The following is a 13,424-nucleotide window of genomic DNA, read 5'->3' as shown; positions in this document are numbered from 1 at the left end:
CTGTTGTTCTTGTTATTGTTGTCAAGAAAACTTTGTAAGTTTATTCAGAACACATTTCTAGTGTTTTGGCTTTGAGTTTTTTGCGTATTTATGTTCTTTTTTTTTGAAGCATAGTCTATTAAATAATGAGGATTTTTTTCTTAAATCCTCACAGATAAAGAAGTTAATGTTCAGATATATGAGATTCAGTGTTGTTGGCTTCTGTATTTCCATCTGACAACAAGAAAACAGAAAAATTTGCCTTGTGATGAAAGGCTGATGGAGGCATGCCACAATCTGGAACAGAAATAACACAGAACAAGAGATAACCTGTGAAATATGATACAATTCAAGGGGGACAAATTTATGCTTCCTCAGCACAACCTAGTTGCTTTCTCCAGATACTCCCAGCCACACCCACATTCCAGCAGGAGGAATCCAGGATAACACAGGGCAAAAGGACAAGAATGTATGCCTTTCTCTTAACATAATCTATAAATAAGTACCCTCCAAGTGAGTATATAAAATTTTTTGTACACACGTTGCATGAATGTAGTATATAAGTACCAGCTGGATTTGGATATTGAACAAGTCACCCCACCTTATTCATTATGCAAATTATTAAGAGATTTACTAATACAAATTATAATGATAAAAAAAATACATTGAGACACACGCATTAAAAAAATACCCATACACCAGATGTAACAATAACTTAATATTTCACATACACTACCGTTCACTCATAAATAACAATCAAACTTTAACATGCTGCCTTATCCCGCAAGGGGAGAGGAGACTAACGTTGGTTAATTCACACTGGTTAGAAATGTGGTGAAAAAACACCAAAGGTCCATAAACACAAAGTTATTGTTAATATTTTTAAATGTGCCCACACTACTTAATCACATAGGCAAAATATGTGGCTTCAAACACAATTACAGTACTGCAATATGTATGTAAAATATGCATCACCAGACACAATACTATGATAGGCCATGCATTAATCAGAAAAAGAGAAAAAGAGAAACGCTTAATCAAAAAGAGAGGGGACCCGGGAAGGGAAAGAAGGCCTCTCAGGTCACTAGTCCTGGTTTCACTGTCGCTCCAACCAATGGGTTGTCCAGTCCTTTGGAGTGCTCCACCTGAAGTTTCCCGCTGGTCTCGATCCTTCTGCTTTCATAGCCACAAAAGCAATAACCCAAAATAATGTGGTTCTTTCATGCCTGGGAGTGTTTGAGACAAATAAGACCAAGAGTGCCTCCTCACTATGTCCTTGTCTTTGGCTTTTAAGTACTCCTTCTGGGTGCATTCTCTCCCTTTAACCAATCCTTGGTCTCCTGGGATTAAAGTCTGATTGGAACACTAGGGTCTCCATTCAGTCCATGGTCTCCTACACATGCACACTATGCCTTTAAGAGTTTCACAATTACCAAAGAAGAAACTGTGTACTTGAAAAATCTTCATTAAAACAAGTTACACTTTTTTTTTTTGTCATAAAGAACAGGACAAAGAACAGGAGAGTTTCTACCTTCACTTAACAAATAAAACTTTATTTTGACTTCCACAATAATGTACCTTCTCAGTAAAGACTATCAAAGACATACATTTTCAACTCATAGACAATGATAACCAACAGGCAGTGACAGAAGAGCCACATCTGATGTTGGTTAGCCAACAATGAAAAAAACCAAAACAAACCAACCCCCAAAACCAGCTGAGATACATCACAGAATACTCTTTATCTATGGTCATATCCTATCATACTGTGAATGAAATTCGAAGGGATTTTGTCCATGGTATTCTAAATCAGTTACTCGACATTGCAGTCAGAATAGCAAAAATATCTACTTGGTTTAAAGCTTATTTGAGACAGTTAAGAAGTATTTCAATGAGACCGCATCGCTTCAGCTGTATTTCTTCAGCAGTAAGCCTTACATACAGATTACCTGCTTGCCACCTTTTTATTTCTGTTCATATACCAAACAGACCCTTTGTTCTACCATATCTACTATTGGAAACTGTTTAAAAACAAAATAAAATATCTTCAGTTTATTGACATAGATACAATCTGAGAAAGTGTCACTGTGCTGAGAAATTTCCATAGTGCTACAAGGATTAGTATGTGCAAAAAAATGTTTATTGTTCCCAAAACTTTGCTGTTTACCTACATGGACATTGCTCCAGAAGCTAAGTAAATGTTACCTTAAAAAAACCAAGACATCGATGGTTGGCAACTTTCCATAGGTTTAGTTAAAACTAAAAATCCTATCTTCCCATTATTTGCAAAACTAGTTCTCTTAAGTTTAGAGCCCGATTTTCTTTTGCAGTTGAAAGTCTAAATAATTCATGTCCATATTTTCCACAGTCTGTAGAAAAATGTAAGTCCTGGGAAGAGAAGAATTTTTACATGCCCTCTCCAACTGCAGCTATTTTTTTCAAAATTCAACAGAAAGGCGATTGTATTTCACAACGCACATTATTAGGCAGAGTAGTTCCTTTTAAATTAATTTTTCATTTCAAAACATTAAAAAGTGTTCTGCAAGTCGAAAGAATACTGTATTGTACCCTGTATGACCTCTAGCATGGCCCACAAACTATGGAGAGAGTCTAGGATTCAAATTCAGGCTCCTAATTTAGAGAATTCTAACATTAAGTAATGTAGATATCTCCATGAAAATAAATTTTTGAGAGAGGTACATCTCAATAACAATTCTCAAACATCCAGGAAAAAAACCCCAGTAATTTTGTCTTCAAATAAAAAAACCCAAAATCCTAAAATCAGCAGATATTTTGAATTTTCACCTTCTTTGCCACAAAATATTCTAATACTTTTTTAGGCAAAAGTTATTAAGTCTTTTGCTGGTATACAGTATGTTCAAAGCAAGCAGCTTTAATGTGATAAAGTTAAAGAAGCATCTTTGAATAAGAAGGGAGGGAGAAGAAAAAAAGCAAAATATTACTTTATGGGGTCCTTGCAGTTCATATATTCCCTCAAAACTATGACATATTAGTTTAATCATAACCTTTAAGAAAACTTCAAATCAAACAGTATTTCAAATGCAGTAACTCTCAGTTAATGAGACATTCATGCATTGTTGTGAGAAAGGAGTTTACTGAATCAAAACGTTCCCTTGAATTGTTAGCAAAGGGTGGTATTGGTAATGTTTTACAAATTTTATTGGTACAATGCAGAAAATAAAAGCAATTCAGAAAATGTAGATGTGACATCCACCAGTATTTTATTTTGTACCATGAATTAAAAAAAAAAAATGTGGAATAAATGCAGCTATTTATAGTTCACGGTGTTCTTAAATATTCCAAAGAATTGAGTATCAGCTATTCTCAAATTTAAACCAAAGCATATGGTTACCTGCCAAAATAAGCATGGAACATATTTATATCCACTTCCCATAACCAGCTGCTTAAAATATACTTGCACTACAACAACTCTTCCAAGAAGTTGATGGAATCAGGAATATCTCACACTAGCTGTGTAAGGTGAATATAGCAGATATAGTACTTGAAAAAAAGAAGATTATTTGAATATGTATTCCCTAATCTTATTAGAATTTACATATAGAGAAAGACATACACATAAATACATATATATAGTCATCTTTTTTCCGCTTTTCTTTCTCAAAGTTTGAAGGATACATTTAATTTTCAGAAACAGATTTCAAGCCAAAACAAACCCAGTCTTAGTTTTAGAAAGATTCAAAACTCAAAATGTTTAGATAGATATTTTTAGAAGTACTTCTTTGACATGCAGGAAAGCATCAATGGAAAAAAACATAATGAGCAAAATTCTATATGTTTGTTTTGCTATGTGGTATTTATTCCCTTTTCCCAACCCTTCCCTCCCTTCCCCCTCCCCCCCCCCAAATTTTTAGTGTATATTTGATATCTAATTTGCTACTGTCTTCAGAATGTTGGCACAATTTTGCAAGTTTGGAAACATGAACCTAGAACTACAGTACATGCTATGTGTTCATTACTGAGAGTGATGTCACATTTTTAATGGGTAATTTTATACCTATTTCTGTATGGTAAAGGTGCTGACATTAAGAGCCAAGCTCCAACAGAAAGATGCATATCTTTGTCCTTGAAGAGTTTTTTCCCCTACATTTAATATGTGCAGAAATTTCTTTTTTTATGATATTTATCCTACAAGGTTCTGAAAGCTAAAACTCCTATTTATGTAATTAAAATCAACTTTGTACCGACATTAGCAGATTGCTTCAAGGCAGAATTTTAGTAGTTTTCAGAATTCAGATAATGAAAAGACTTATCTAAAGTGTGTGAAAAATAGAAATATATGGCCTAATTTTTTCTTACTAATATTTGATTCCAGATATTTCCAGAATTTAGTGAAAAGAAATTCTGAGATGTCACAGTCCCTTGACCAGTCATGTAAGAAACTTAAATCATTTGAACTTCCCAAAATAATCCTTTGCCCTTCACAGTGAGGTTAATTACCTGGACAAATACAGAAGCTGCAGGAAAAACCTGAATCTTTAGGTTCACCCTCCTAGAGCTCAGGTCAGGTCATATCTGCCCATGTAACACTGTACTGAACCCATTTTAAATACAGACAGTTTTAAGAGAGGCCTTGGATATCCATGTGTGTACACTGAGCATCAAAAGTTTGCCTCTATTGTCTGCATTTGTAGAAAAGTTTGAAAAGCTCAATTCTTAGCTGATAGAAATGTTTCCCCTAACTTCCAAACTGACAGGAATTATAGTATTTGTAGAAAGCCATCATTTAGTTTTCTCCTGCAAAGCACCTTTCCCATTCTTCCATTTATCCCTCTCTGCAATAACTTCGATTTACATAGTAGAATATATTTAAATGAGAAAAGAAATCCTATCAATTGTGTTATGTGTTAGATTGTATTTTTAAATATATGCCTGCCAAGACACATTCTTTTGAGAAGGTGATGGTAAATTCTTTACTCCTTCCAGGCACAGTGTTTGAAAGCTTTGATCCAAATCAAGTAAGAACAAGTACAAGGAAATAAAAGCTACTTCTTTAATAAAGTAAAATCAAACAACAGATGTCCAGCCCATCTTAGCCTTGTAAGACTATTATGCAAGCCTTCATTTAATTATAAACTTAAGTGTTTTACTTTTCTTTTTCTTTTACAATGTCTGCCAATTATGTAAATGATGGGAAAAGTAAATAGATTTAACTATCTCAATCGCAAGTGAGCTCTACTAGAATCTTACGGACAAAAGGCAAAAAAAAATCATTTAATTGGTGCAGCTTAACATACCAGACTTGAAAGGCTAATATTATTACTAAATAAATGGAAATACTAATAACCCAACTTCATGTACAGTCCAGCAAATTTCATACACAGACTGTCCCCAGGCACTCAAGGTCTACAGGAAGCTCCGTGATATTGCCACAGTGCTCCAGTCCCATTACAGAATTCTGAGCATAAGAGGTTTGAGATTTTTGACCTAAACCTTCATAAAGCATTGCTTTAAAAAAATAACATAACTTAATTACAGTGAGACTAAGTTACTGCTGGAAATGCTTCATCTCTTTCTGGAATTTGTGACATGCCGCCTCTCTCCTCTTTCACAGACTGAACTGCTTTAAAAAGCCTGGCAAGACAAATACATAAGATGTGCTGAATGCAGCAAGGAAAATAAACTCATGTCCTACATCCCTTCCCCAATACAGCAACTGGCTAGCAACCAAGGATAAGCACAGTTAGCTTATAAGGCTTTCAAGCTCAGCTCAGCCTGCCAAAGACTCATTGGTATCTGATTTTCTTGAATATGCAAACCCCTTCCTCACTAATTCACTAAGATAGCCTCAGTTGAGCTTATACATACCACAACCAACCAGCATGGAGGAGCAATTGCAGAACTGCCTTTTATTTGTTATTGACACTGTCCCACATGACATTCTTGTCTCTAAATTGGAGAGACATGGATATGACAAATGGACCACTTGGTGGATAGAAATTGGCTGGATGGTCACACTCAGAGAGTTGTGATCAACATCCTAATGTCCAGGTGATGACTGGTGTTCCTTAGGGGTCAGTATTGGGACCAGTGTTGCTTAACATCTTTGTCACAAGTATGGACAGTGAACCATACATACATTGCCAACACCACCAAGCTATGTAGTGCAATCAACTCAGTGGACAGAAGGGTTGCCTTTCAGGGGGACTTCGGTAGGCGCTAACCTCATTAAGTTCAACAAATCTAAGTGCCAGCAAAATGCACTTGCAGCCCAGAAAACCAACCATATCCTGGGTTGCGTAAAAAGCAGTGTGACCAGCATGTCAAAGGAGCTGACTCTGCCCCTCTATTCTGCTCTCGTGAGACCTCACCTCGAGCTGGAGAACTGCATTCTGGAGTCCTCAGCACAGGAAGGACGTGAGTCTGTTAGAGCAAGTCCAAAGGAGGGCCGTAAAGGTGATCAGAGGTCTGGAGTACCTCCCATATGAGGACAGGCTGAGAGTGTTGGGCTTGTTTAGCCTGGAGAAGAGAAGGCTCTGGTGAGACCTTATAGCAGCCTTCCAGTACTTAAAGGAGGCCTACAGAAAAGTTGGTGAGGGGCTCTTTATCAGGGAGTGCAGCGATAGGACAAGGGGGAATGTTTTTAAGTTGAAAGAGGGTAGATTTAGATTAGATATCAGGAAGAAATTTTTTACTGTCATGGTGGTGAGGCGCTGGAACAGGTTGCCCAGAGAAGTAGTGGATGCACCAACCCTGGAGATGTTCAAGACCAACCTGGATGAGCAGTCTTGTCCAGTGAGAGGTGTCCGTGCCCATGGCAAGGTGGTTGGAACTAGATAATCATAGAATCATAGAATCATAGAATCATAGAATCATAGAATCATAGAATCATAGAATCATAGAATAGTTTGGGTTGGAACAGACCTTAAAGATCATCTAGTTCCAACCCCCTGCAATGGGCAGGGACATCCCACTAGATCAGGTTGCCCAAGGCCCCATCCAACCTGGCCTTGAACACCTCCAGGGATGGGGCATCCACAATTTCCGTGGGCAGTATGTTCCAGTGCTTCACGACTCTCATGGTGAAGAAGTTCTTCCTTATGTCAAGCCTAAATCTGCCCCTCTCCAGTTTATACCCATTCCCTCTTGTCCTATCACTACAAGCCTTTGTGAACAGTTCCCCCACCACCTTTCTTGTAGGCCCCTTTCAGGTACCGGAAGGTCACTATTAGGTCTCCTTGGAGCCTTCTGTTCTCCAGGGCGAACAAGCCCAACTCTCTCAGCCTGTCCTCATAGGGAAGGTGCTCCAGCCCTTGGGTCATCTTTGTAGCCCTCCTCTGGACGCATTCCAACAGCTCAATATCCTTCTTATGTTGAGGATTCCAGAACTGGACATGATACTCCAGATGAGGTCTCACAAGAGAAGAATAGAGGGGCAGAATCACCTCCCTCGACTTGCTGGCTACGCTTCTTTTGATGCAGCCCAGGATACGGTTGGCCTTCTGGGCTGTGAGCACACACTGCCGGCTCACGTCAAGTTTCTCATCAACTAGCACCCCCAAATCCTTCTCCACAGGGCTGCTCTCTATCACATCATCCCCCATCATGTACTGAAAACGGGGATTGCCCCAATCTAGGAGTAGGACCTTGCACTTGCCCTTGTTGAACCTCATGAGGTTCACACAGGCCCGCTTCTCCAGCTTGTCCAGGTCCCTCTGGATGACATCCCATCCTTCCAATGTGGCAACTGCACTACACAGCTTGGTGCCATCTGCAGACTTGCTGAGGTTGCACTCAATCTCACTATCAATATAACTGGTGAAAAGATTAAACAGCACTGGTCCCAGTACAGACCCCCGAGGGACGCCAGTCATGGATCTCCATCTGGACATTGACCACTACTCTCTGAATACCACCAAACAGTCCACCCATCAAATCCATATCATTCCAATTTAGAGAGAAGGATGTTGTGGGGGACCACATCAAAGGCTTTACAGAAGTCTACATAGATCACATCCATTGGTTTACCCATGTCCATTGCTGTGGTTACCCCATCATAGAAAGCCACTAAGTTGGTCATACAGGATTTGCCCCTGGTGAAGCCGTGCTGGCTGCCATTAATCACCTCTATGTCCTCCATGTTCTTTAGCATAGCTTCTAGCAGGACCTGTTCCATGATCTTCCCAGCTACAGAGGTGAGGCTGACAGGTCGATAGTTCCCAGGGTCGTCCTTTCTACCCCTTTTAAAAATGGGCACAGTGTTACCCTTCTTCCAGCGACTTCTCCCGATTGCCATGACTTTTAAAATATCATGGAGAGTGGCTTGTCAACCACGTCTGCCAATTCCCTCAGGACTCTGGGATGCATTTCATCAGGTCCCATAGACTTATAAATGTTCAGGTTTCTCAGGTGTTCACAAACCTAGTACTCATCTGCTGTTGGAGGGGATTTACCCCCTGGTCACCATCTTGCTGTCCCATGATCCAGGAGGGGTGAGGAGAGCGGTTATCAGTGAAGACTGAGGCAAAAATGTTGTTAGGTACCTCAGCTTTCTCCTCATCTGTTGATACAAGGTTACCATTCCCAACCATCAGTGGGGGTACGTTTTCTTTAACCTTCCTTTTCTGATTGATGTACCTCTAGAAGCCCTTCTTACTGGTCTTCACCTCCCTTGCCAAGTTTAGGTCCAGCTGCACCTTGGCCTTCCTGACCTCATCCCTACACAACCAGGCAGTATCTCTACACGTTTCCCAGGTTACCTGTCCCTGCTTGCACTGCCTGTGCAGTTCCCTCTTCTTCTTGAGTTTAACCAGCAGGTCTCTATTCAGCCACACTGGTCTCTTCCCTTTCCTGCCTGATTTTCTACATAGGGGGACTAAATGCTTTTGTGCCTTATGGAAAGCGTCCTTAAATATTTGCCATAATCTTTAAGGTGCCTTCCGAACCAAACCATTCTATGATTCTATGATATGATGACAGTAGGAACACTTCTAGATGTTTCCAGTGTGAAAATGCAGACATTAATTTAAAGCATCCCTATCATTAAGACACAGCAAGCTGCCCTGCTCTGTGCTGCATCAGCCCTTTTGCCTCAATTGAAGCTAGAATCACCTGACTGACTCCTTTTCAGCTTGTCCAGCTGATACAACAGTTTTATGATCATTTTACATAACAGTCTCAAAGGTAATTTAGGCTCATCTTTGATTTTGTCCTGAACTGGACTGACCGCATTCTCACAGGGGCAGACTACAAAAGCAGAGAGATTCTATGGGGCATTCCTTTCCCCAGAGAGCTAGTATCATCCATCACACTGTGCCTGCTGCTGTAGTGCTGGAGCACTGCACCTTGATGCTCCACTCCACTCATGCTCTATGCTTCAAGTTCAGAGCAGAAGATTGTTTAATCTCTCAGTGAGAGGAGTGTTGGTGTCTACCTTGGCTGTGAATTATGTTGCTACCTTAAATATAGGCAGTAAGCATAAGTGGTAGATGTAACAAGTTATAATAGTTGTAATTAGTATAACTGATTGCACATACAGAGGATATTACAGGTAACTGGAAAGACTGTTCAAGCTTACCAACTGACTATAAACCAACACCAAAACAGTGAAGAAAAAAAAAATAGAATTCTATGTAAAACTACTACTATGACTGAAAAAAGAAACATTTCACAAGAAAGAAAATGGCCTGTGGTCCTGTAACATAAAGGCCAAATAGTTTAAAATGGCCTCCTGATATGGATGAATAACTACTGCAACAAGATGCTGTAGTATTCTTCTGTAAATCAGTTCTCAAAAACATTTATCACAGGTAAGTGTAAAAATTCTGACCAAACATCTGTCCAGTAGATGATGTGCATTATAGATAAGCTCACAGGCAATATCCTTTTCAGAGGAACTCATTTATAAAAAAATGCATTATGTGTTTAATCAAATTGAAAAACAGCTATTCTATCTGCTGCACAGAACATATATAATGAGTACTAGTATTGATTAGAAAGATCTCTTTATTGAAAAGCAGTGTTCACATGGATCAAATATACCAATACCTGGGCATTTTTAAACAGTAAAGAGAGTCAAACAAGTAATTGAAAGAATTTAATTAGGTCACAAACAAAAGGGAAATTTCTGAATTCTGCTAACTTAAACTAAATAAAACCAAAGAGAAATCTCAGCTTTGTCAATCAAAAATTAAGCCCAGACTTTTACAACAATATTCAATGAATTGGAGTTATACACGTGTGTATAGACACATTTATTTATAGTCCACTCCAGATTTAAAATAACTAGATTTATGGGAAGATACTGAGATTAGAAAATTTCAGCAAAGAAGATTTAAATTTGGGATCTGCTTTGCATTAATACAAAAATCTGTACTGCAGTCTTCTGTCACAATTTAATTTGAGCATTAGTGGTGTTATTTAGTGGTACATCAAGAGCTATAAAAACATACTGCAACTATCCTTCTTACTGATTTTAATAAGCAAAAAAAGAATTAATCAACAGCCTTCCAATGAATTACTGGTAGCTAAAACTAAGTGCATTCATAAATTTGGATAAATCCTCATCTATTTTTTTTAAAATACATTTGGAAACATGGCTGACAACATTTTGCAAGAGCTGATTTTCTCCTAGGATTTCCAGTTCTGTGTGGTTTCCCTAAGCCAAAAATAGACTAAAGAATAACACTTCTTAAAATATTTCAGCATTTCCATTTCCAGGCATGGTTCAAAGCAAGAAGGGCAGAGTCACAAGAAAAAATGAAATACAATAAACAAATAAAACACAAATTATCTTTTTCAACCATAAAAAAGGTTTGATTTCAGGTTTATATGGAGATTCAAGTTAATTCTGAATCTTCAAAGCTAATTTTCATGCATCTCTCTGAAATACTGGCACTATGCACACAATGTCTGTGGATAAGATTTCTCTGTAAAATCTGTGAAGAGTTTTTCCATAGCGTCAGTCCTAGTTTTGACGCTAGTTTTTCCTAGCGTCAGTTTCCTCAGTCACAAAGTGCTGCTGTTGAGCAGTTACAATTAGAATTTCTCCTTGAGAAGTAAATGCTAAAAGATCTTTTGCTGAACTGAATATACTGCATACTTCTAGGTCAGGTCCATCTCTGTCATTCTTACCCGGATTCCCCACTTGCTACCATCCTCCAGTGCCTCTAAACTGACAGGAATTTACATTGATTTGCAAATTATTTACTTCCCCTCATTTTCCACAAATAGCAGCAGAAAAAGAAAGTGAGCAAGTCCTCACTGTAGGCTGTCTGCTTTCCACAAAAAGGGTTAAGCTAATGCACTTCGTATGTTTTTTTCCCAGGAGGGTTCTCAAGTACTGAGAACACACAAACTAAAATTTTCACACGTGTCAGTCAGACTGCAGTGCATCAACTGCTACAATGTTCAATTCATGCCCAGACAAGTGCTGAGTGGTGGCAGATTTTTAGTCCAGAGAAATATTTTCCTTGGCACTTGGCCCCCCATTTCTATTTCCATCCAGTGTGTTTTCATTTGAGACAGAACAATAACAAATTGCACCAGTCAGCCATGAAGGGCTAGCATTTACTAGAAAAGAAAAATGGCTTAATCACATGAGCCCTACTCCTAGACCAAGAACATGGTGCTCTGTGTTGTCTAGCTTTTTCTGACTAGAGCTGTTGCTTCATTTGTGCTTGCAATGGCTATCTGGGTGAGGATAATAGCGCTGTTTCCTTCCATCAGCACATGAAATCTGCAACATCAACTCAGGTAGCAAGATGTCAAAAGAAACAATCATGTAATGAGCCTGCCAAATAGTAGCCAGACATTGGAAATTGTCTAACTAATTAGTACAGTTGCCCACCTTCCACTGTGAAGATATTGTGCCCATTCAAAGTGGGTTATTAACAGAGGTAAGAAAATTACTGGATTCACCAAAATGAAAGGACCTCTGGCCAAGTTCTTGTGCATTAATCTTATCTGTGCTTAGACCTGCGCTTTAAAAAAAAAAAACAAACAAAACCCAAAACATATAGTCCACAGCTGGAACAGACTGTTTTTTCACTGTCAGAGCCATGATTAATCTCAAAATTTCCAGTTCCCTGTCCTGTGTTTGGTGATACATTTCCTCTTCTGTTTGTGTGGAGTTTTCCATTAAAGTTACTCCAACATGCAAATACTATGTCCCTTTTGCACACAACTGGGACTGGAAGAGACAGGGCTCCTGGAAACAGAACTGGAAGTAAATATAATCCTGAAGCCTCATTCTCAGTGTAAAAATTATGCAGCAGATTCACTACTAATGGTTCCTGAATTTTGCCTTCCGGGCAAATACAATGGCCCGCTTGAAGGAAAACACTTCTTTTCCTCTGCTCTGCAAATAACAAACCAACTCCAGTACTTTTTTCAGCTGTTGAAAGAGCAAATCTTACCTACTCCCCAAGGAAGATATGTTCATGACAGCATTTCAGAAGACTCAGATAAGACAGATATCATATACGAAATACAAAGAGGAGTTTCTGGTTGGTGCTGATGCCACAGCTTACTAGTGGAAAATCATTAAGCCTCACTACTTTTGTTGTATACCAGGGTGCAGAAGAGAAAACAGCATTAAGTTCTAAGAACAGCCTCATACATTTTCTAAAAAGAAAGCTTCAGAATTTGAGAATACAATCTAGCAATACGAAAAGAATTAACGCCGGAGTCAACAAGTCAACAAGGTTAGAAGAGCAACAAAGCTGGTGAAGGGGCTGGAGAACAGGCCTTATGAGGAGCAGCTGAGAGAGCTGGGGTTGTTTAGCCTGGAGAAGAGGAGGCTGAGGGGTGACCTCATTGCTCTCTACAACTACCTGAAAGGAGGTTGTAGAGAGGAGGGTGCTGGCCTCTTCTTCCAAGTGACAGGGGACAGGACAAGAGGGAATGGCCTCAAGCTCCGCCAGGGGAGGTTTAGGCTAGATGTTAGGAAAAAATTCTTTACAGAAAGGGTCATTGGGCACTGGAACAGGCTGCCCAGGGAGGTGGTTGAGTCACCTTCCCTGGAGGTGTTTAAGGCACGGGTGGATGAGGTGCTGAGGGATATGGTTTAGTGTTTGATAGGAACAGTTGGACTCGATGATCCGGTGGGTCTCTTCCAACCTGGTTATTCTGTGATTCTGTGATTCTGTTTTTCAACCATGCACATCAGCAATCCAATTAACAATAGATACTGAAAATAAAAGGCCAAAGAACTAACTGCAGTGTAATCTGTAATATACAGGAAGAAAACAGAATAAAAGCATGGGGAGGAATGGAAAAAGTCTGACTATATTCAGCACAGTTAGAGAGGTGCTGAGTAATTAAATTAAGATATTTTCTGTCTTTAAGATCTATAAAACTGAAGAATATAAACTTAAACTGCTACAATTGTGTCTCTTAAGACTGATGTTGAGAAGGAACAAGCTCGGTGCTGCCTCTCACCAGGCAAGCTGCACCAGTTCTGTGAC

Source organism: Phaenicophaeus curvirostris, chromosome 6, assembly GCF_032191515.1.
Source record: "Phaenicophaeus curvirostris isolate KB17595 chromosome 6, BPBGC_Pcur_1.0, whole genome shotgun sequence".
In the NCBI taxonomy this organism is placed as follows: Eukaryota; Metazoa; Chordata; class Aves; order Cuculiformes; family Cuculidae; genus Phaenicophaeus; species Phaenicophaeus curvirostris.
Note: the sequence above shows the minus strand (reverse complement) of the source record.